This window comes from Sipha flava, unplaced genomic scaffold (genome assembly GCF_003268045.1).
Source record: "Sipha flava isolate LNK unplaced genomic scaffold, YSA_version1 162_pilon_pilon, whole genome shotgun sequence".
Taxonomy (NCBI): domain Eukaryota; kingdom Metazoa; phylum Arthropoda; class Insecta; order Hemiptera; family Aphididae; genus Sipha; species Sipha flava.
In genome coordinates, this window is record NW_020271810.1 from 1 (window position 1) to 7,932 (window position 7,932).

Genomic DNA, 7,932 nt, shown 5'->3' on the forward strand with positions numbered 1-7,932 from the left:
AAAAGAATACTTCTGATTTATGCATGTTCCAAATTAAAATAAAAATTTGTTGTTTTGAAATTTTTTCGAATTGTTTCTACCTGTAATATCAATTATTATCCTAAGTATATTTATGTACAATATGCATTTTATTAAAATTACAAAAATATGAGTTAGTAGTGAGTTATAAACCAGGTAAAGAATTTTTAATGCATACACCTTAGGTTGAATAAAAGCAAAAGAGTATAAAACATTTGATAGTTGGGGGAAAAAATAGAGATGGCAATATCCACTGAACAAATACCAATTACTGAGGGTAAATATATGGAGTTTGGTAAGGAAACTGAGCTTGAGGAAAAAATCGTGTTAAAATAACATGTAATAAATGGATGGTCTGAGAAAAGAGAGTTGCTTAAAAATAATGTAAAAAAATTATTGGGACTCAAAGGAGCTTATAACAGAATATGATGGCTTATTTTATAAAGCGATTCAGATAATTGTACCAAAGACTTTAAGGAATTAATTATCAGCCAAAATACACTACAATCACATGGGAGCAGAAAAATGCAAATATAGGGCTAGAACATGTTTATATTGGCCAAGTATGAATTGAGACATAGAAGATAAAGTACAAAAATGCCAGATCTGCTTAAAGTATAAAAATATAATTCTAATGAACCATCAGTATGTACTGAAGTACTATAAGATGTTGTGGGGACAGATTTTTTTCAAAATAAAAACTACCAAATGATTGTTGATTGTTTTTCTAAATTCATCAAGTTTATAATGATATGAAAAATAAGTAAATAAATTATTTGCTGGGCATGGCATACCTAAAATTGTCAGAACTGATGAAGAACACAATACATTTCAGAGGAATTAAAAAAATACACCAAAAAAATGAGGAATTAAACACATACAATCTAGTCCAACCAATGATAAATCTAATAGTATGGTAGAAAGGTATATACAAACAGCATAAAATATATAAAAAAAATTCTGAAGAGGATGAGAAAGAATTATATTTAGCGATGCTTGAATTGAGAAATATACCCATAGACAAAGATATTCAATCAATATCAGAGATTTGAATGGAAAGAAGAGTTAATGGTTTGCTTCTAAGAAAATAAATCAAAGAAAACTTTGTGGAGATTAGAAACAAATTGGTTTAGAATCAAAAACAACAGAAAATTAATTATGATAAAGGCTTAAAAATTGTAGGAATTAAAAGCAGGCGACAAGATTTATTTACAAAAATAGAGAAATTAGGAACCAGGATTAATAAAAGATAAAATAGAGGATAGGAGGTCATATGTTGTAAAATTAAATAAATTAGATAAATATTAAAGAAATAAAAGACTGTTACAAAAAATTCCAAAAGTAGAAAAAATAAATAATAAAAAATTTGGGAAAGAAAAAATGGGAACAGAGGAAAAAAGGGTCGATCACTTAAGGAGGATTAAAAAATTGCAAATTAAAAAATTACAACCGTCTTACAAATAAAATAGGTAATAATAATAATAATAATAATAATAATAATAATAATAATAATATAATATCTCTAATATGTAGTTACTATTTAAAAATCATAATTTAATCGAAAAAAATAAATTGAAAAATAACTAATAGAAAAAACAAGTACAGTGTTTATGTAATTATAAGTCAAACATTTAAATAAAACTTAAAAAATATATAAATTATTATTTTTAAATACATACCTTTTATTTTTATGTTGTGGTCCTATGGATATCAAATATAATTATAAAATTTCATAATTGATAATACTTATACTTTATTCATATTTATACATAATATGTATATAATAATACGAAATAGACAACATTTAATTTTACCAAATTTAAACTATGAAATATTATGTAAATATATATGCATATAATTTATAATAATAATATTATAGTTTTGTGTGTTCTACATTTATAACACGTCATATTCAAAAAACATCACAAACGAAATGGCAAACGGATCACTAGCGTCTAGTGGCGAATTACTTCGGTAGTGCAACAAACAAAATTCATTAGTTTCCTTTATCATGTGGACGATGATTTTTGTTTTATGTTCATGGTCGGGACGCGCGAAACCGACGCTCACGGTTATCGCTCGCTATCAGTGTTGTTCTCGAACACTTTAATAGTTTTCACGGTTAGCAGCACTGTTAGTCGCGAGCGTCGGCACAGAGTTGGTCGGCCATATATGAGGGTTCTGTCTGTTGCGTTCACCACCACCACCGACGCCGCACATTAGGTTAGTGTAAACAACCCGTCATCGACATTTGATCGATCAATAATCGCGCCCCATCGTCGTCCACATTGTTTTTACCACTGTTTGGCGACTATGATGTACGCATGCATCGTGTGTTTCCGATTAACGTGATATCCGACCGCCATATCGTTTCATGTGCAAATTTGTTGTAGCGATTTTTGTTTTACACGTTGTTTCACTGCAAGTAATTGGACGTGGATAGGAAGATTACTTCCTATGTTTCGGTAAGTACATCAAGTGTTTTTGGAACGCAAATTCGCGTTGCTCTGCTCGCTGTAGCTAACATTGTTCAATATCATTACTACCGATGTTATCTCAGAAATAAACTGATATTAAATTATTCAGCAACAAATTAACATGTCTTGCTCCGTGTAGTTATCTTTTATGGTGAACGGAAAGCTATACAGGTGCATAGTAAACGGAATTACCCTGTCGATCATCTTCTAACTTAACAATAAGTGAGTTCTCAATTTTAATGTATGTTTCCAAGGTAAAAAGTAATTAATTATTTATAAATAGCCGAAATCTGGTTGATACCTATTTAACATTAACATTAATTTGTTATACCATGCGTACCATCACAATGATTGATACACTTTGTAGTAGCACATGTTTAAAAGATGAAAAGAAGCATTAGTTTAGTATAGGGATGGGAAAAATGATTCGATTCATTTTAATTGATTCACTAAAACGATTCTTTTACTGATTCACATTTGATAATTTATATAGTATTTTCACATAGTCTGTAGTGGTTCATACTAAGTAATCATGTACCTATATTTAATTGTTAAATTTTGTAACACCATTCCTCTTGTTAATTATCAAAATGGTTTTATTTATCTAAAATGTTTTTGGTATTCTATTTCTGAGACAAAAAATAAATCACTACATTATACATTTACAGTAACTGTTTGTGATGTTGTCCGTTGACACCTTGAACTTGAAATCTCAGTAAGTGGTATTAATGAATACTAATATTATAATACCTATATGGATACTGCTGTCTGGTATTATAAATAAATATAATATTATAGTATAATTTATTACTTGTAGTATAAATGTATAATATTTACTCAAAACTTCATATGTATTGAAAATGATAAATAAAATAAAAAAAAAACTCCTTAATATTGTTTATATTTATATTTTATTATCAACTATCACACTATTGTAAAGCTGCGTAGGGCAATCTAAAAAACATCCATGTCACACATTCAATTTTAAATTTTACTTTAAAAAATAATGTAAATTTTGATAACGCTTTAAATATATAATAATATAACTACCAAGAAATGGAAACAAATAATAATAACTACGAGTAAGCAGTGTCTTCTTTTTCTTTTAAAAGTAAAAATATATCCATGTCGAGTATTTTTGAAAAATTGTGTTGTACAATATGGCAGGTGACAGTAAGGAGTTTTTGTAATGTGTTCCAAAATCCAAATCGAAGAAATAAAGTGATACACTTATTATTTATCTTAATTCATGGTAAATAACCTGTTACAGATAAGTTGTTTTTATGCTACTATGGATCACCACAATCAAAAATAGAAAACGTTCAATCAATAAAATGTACATGGTAAATAATACAATTTCTATAATACAGCTAATCTATATATTTTAAACTCAATAGTATTGTATATAATTAGTAAAAGGAACATGTATACTGGGCTATTCATAATGAAACCCCAATGAAATCCATTTCTATATAGTAGAAAGTAAAAACCATTTATTTAAAAATGAGTTCATCCAATACTTATATTCCACCTTTGAAAAAAAAGAAAAAAGAAAAAAAAGGAAAAAAAAGAAAAAAAAGACTTAATTCCTTCAGCGTCAGTTGAAGTAAAGTGAGTGTGTCATTTTTTTTTAAATTATATCTTTGGCTATTATTAAAATTGTTTATAATTTGTTTTAGACATGAATCAGTACCTAATTCTTTACCAATTAATAGTGATTCGTGTGATTGTCTTGAAACTGATTGTCCTGGATGTTTCTTACCATGTGAATCGTGTGGATCAGTAAAATGTGGAGTAGTTTGTCGGTTAGTTAAATGAAATATACTTATAAAGTAATTCATTGAAAATTAATTACTAATATAGATATTTAATTTGTTTCAGGGTTGGTCGCGAATGGAACTATGAATTTGTCATAGTTGAAGGAAGGTATAACTTTCCGGATGAAGTAGAAACTACTTTTTCCTAGAATTATTATTTATTAATTATTTAATTAATTATCATTTATATATTATTTTTTAATTATATTATTTAATTAATTAGTTGATGAATTATTTCCTTGCATGTTGCCTAAAATATGTTATTTGAAGTTCTATTCTACTGATTTATTTTATTTTATAACTATTTATAAGCATTTTTATGATGATCAATTAATATTTTTTAGCCAATATAATATTTAATGTAATTTTTGTACATTTATTTTATTCTGTTCCATTATAAATGCTATTTTGCTACTTTATTGATAACTTTTTCTTTATTTAATTTTTATTTTCATGGTTCAATATAGTTAATTAAGTTTTCAAAATATTTTTTAAAAATTATTGTAGTATTAAAAATTTTTTAAACCATTTTTGGTTTTTAAAATATTTTAAAAACCATGAAATTTTTTTTTGAACCATTTTTAAAAAAATTTAGAATTGTATTAAAATTTAATATTTCACAGAATGTATATAGATGATATTTTAAAAACTTTCAAGCATTGTGATTTTTGATTTTTTAATAAATTAATGAATTCGTATTTACACTTGTATTTAAAATCTAATTGTAAATTAGTTTAATGGAAAAGCATGCATTTAAAATAATAAATAACATGCAGTATGTTCTCAGTAAAATATGTCAAATTTAATTTTTACTACATTGAATATAAATAATATTATATTAAATACAAATTTATATATAATTTATTTGAAATGTATTAAATTATTACCACTTTTTTTTTTTTTTCAAAAGTCTTTGTCTTGCAATAACTTTTCTTCAAAGATTTTTAATTCGTCAATATCTGTTATGGATATTTATAAATACTCTCATCAACTGTATAATTACATAAATAATTTTTCTGAATATTGTGTTGTAAGTCTTTGTTTATATCAGTCTACCAGTGGTGTTATCGATTTAAAGTCGAAAAAAAGAAAGTTATTGTTTATCTGCACATTTTTATTCCTATCAGGTTTCGTAGTACATTTTGAAATATTTACGATAACTTGTTTGATATTAATTACCATATGATTAACATTTGTTAAACAGCTTAATAATTATGAAAAAATATATAACTATTGATAAATTTTTAACTATCTCTAATTTCCACTGGTGGTTATAATAATTATTATACGTATGAAATTAAAATACTGTCAAAAAGTAAAAATAGGGAATTTATATAGAAATCTACAAATAGCGAATACTTATAATAATTAATTTAGAGTAATGCCTATATATTCGTATATTATATAATAATTTAATATCTATACTCATAATGGTAAAATATTTGGAAATTTTATTTGCATCATTATGAAAATGTATGCATTCGCAAATTACTTGTACATAAATCCAGTTTAATAAAATATATAAGTATAATATATTACTATTGTACATACTATTACTCATTTTATAAAGTGTTTAGAAAATTTATTTTCAGAAATATGTTTATAGGACACAAATATAATATTTTTTAGAACATATTTTGTAAATATTTTCATCATCTAATATGCTATGTGGAATTGAATCTTAAAAAGTAAAAAGTAAAAAAAGTAACGTTACAAAAGTTCCGTAAACCAGGGGATGCTTTTTTTCGATATTAACATACGTCATATAGCAGAAATATGGTTCGATTTTCGATTATTCAAGGTGAATTTCACGTGTTCACGTGAAATTAAGGTTTAATTTATAAAACCTGTTGCTTAAAATTTCACGTGTATTTATAATTTTATTCACGTGAATCCGTGAATTTATAGAATCACATTCGTCGCCATCGGTCCTCGTATGTAATGACTATATGATAAACTAGGCCTAATATTAAGTACAACTGTTTAGGTACGTTGAGTAAATAATATTAATAACTAATGTTTTAAATTATGACGTAAATAATTTTATGTTAATTAATATACATAAAACTTCATGAAACAAATTTTAGCAAATAGATAATGTAATAAAATAGTATGTGTTATGAATGTGTGTATGCGTGTGTGTGTGTGTGTGTGAGAGTACTATTGTCGTTGACCGTGAAAATGGTTTATTAAAAAATTGTCATACGGCGAGAGCGCGATTTGGGATGATTACTATATATATATATAATATATATAATATCTGAGCGGAATTTGACTATTTTATATTTGCATACATCGAGGTCAATATTTAAGACATCAAGTATTTAAGAAAATTAACGTTTATTTGAATAAATAATTAAAAATATATTTTATTAATTACATACCTCTTTTTTATGGATTCTTGTGGTGGCTTAACACCATGAACACTTTCTAAATGTCTTATTAAAGACCCTGTAGTGACGCCTACACAAGTATATTCATTGTTACCATCACCGTCACATAATTCGCAAAAAGCGCGATCACCTTCACGTTTGTCATAATCCCATCTTTTCACCATTTTCACCAAGAAAACTTTGTTTTTTAATGAGTACCGTCACTTAAAGGTTACACGCAAACTAAACGCGTCGTATACTACGTTGATATCTAATTATTATCGAGGTATCGATAAAGTCATGAAATGGGGATTTCATTACATACACTAACACTGCGAATACAATCTTTTACAGATAAAGCTTAATAATGTCGTTATAGATAATTGTCGATAAGTGACGATAATCGTCCAAAATAAACGTGTGCGGAAATGGGATATCCAGTATTTTAAAATCTGTGTGCGGTTTTATCCCATGCGTATTTTGCGCGTTTGTTCTGTAACGGGCGACGCCCAGGAATTTTTATTCGTACCTATATATGATAATATATTATAATATATTTTTCCAAGAATGATTTTAAATTAGAATTTTGAAGTTTTGCTAGCGGAATATCAGCTTTAATAATAGCTTGACATACGAGTAAATCGATGTTGAATATATTAGAAACTGAGGAAGATGTAGATGACAAAAAATTTTATTTGAATTTCAGCTTTCTATTTTTGTTCTTTTTGTGCTTATTAATTTGTAAATATTGTGTTACCTGAAATCGTTGTTCAATTGCTATCGATTTTTCACAAGCAGCACATTATAAAATTTGACCGTCACTTTGTAAATGTTCATTTGGAAATTCAGAAACATATTTTATTGCTTTGCAAGTCTTAGACGATCGTACTTTCGGCATTATTGGTAATTTAAACGTAAATATAAAATAACGAACAACGAACACAGATTAAACCCATGAAATTAAAACACGGCCCGTTCGTTACTGTAAGTATATTGACCCACTGTCAGTACTTCAAACACAAACATGTCTTAATAAATCGTAATCGAACATATATCGACAGTAGATTAGATTAAATTTGATAATTGGTATTTTTTTGTTATTATTTTGTAATTTTGGAAACATGAGAAAGTCTGTATTAATAAATAATAAATCGTAAATGAACAAATTGTCGAAATATGTAGGAAAAATGGAATTATTGAGAAATATGTAAAAACATGTACTTATGACAAATTATGTAAAAATATGTA

The 7,932-nt window shown here is 26.3% G+C and overlaps 1 long non-coding RNA gene across 1 annotated transcript; it reads left to right on the plus strand.

Moving 5' to 3' along the window:
• The first annotated feature begins 1,977 nt into the window (after positions 1–1,977).
• LOC112679465 lies at positions 1,978–4,449 on the plus strand. Its single transcript, XR_003148215.1, has 5 exons — positions 1,978–2,483; positions 3,766–3,838; positions 3,909–4,106; positions 4,175–4,300; positions 4,377–4,449. It is a non-coding gene; the product is annotated as an uncharacterized LOC112679465 (long non-coding RNA).
• The last annotated feature ends 3,483 nt before the right edge of the window (positions 4,450–7,932 follow it).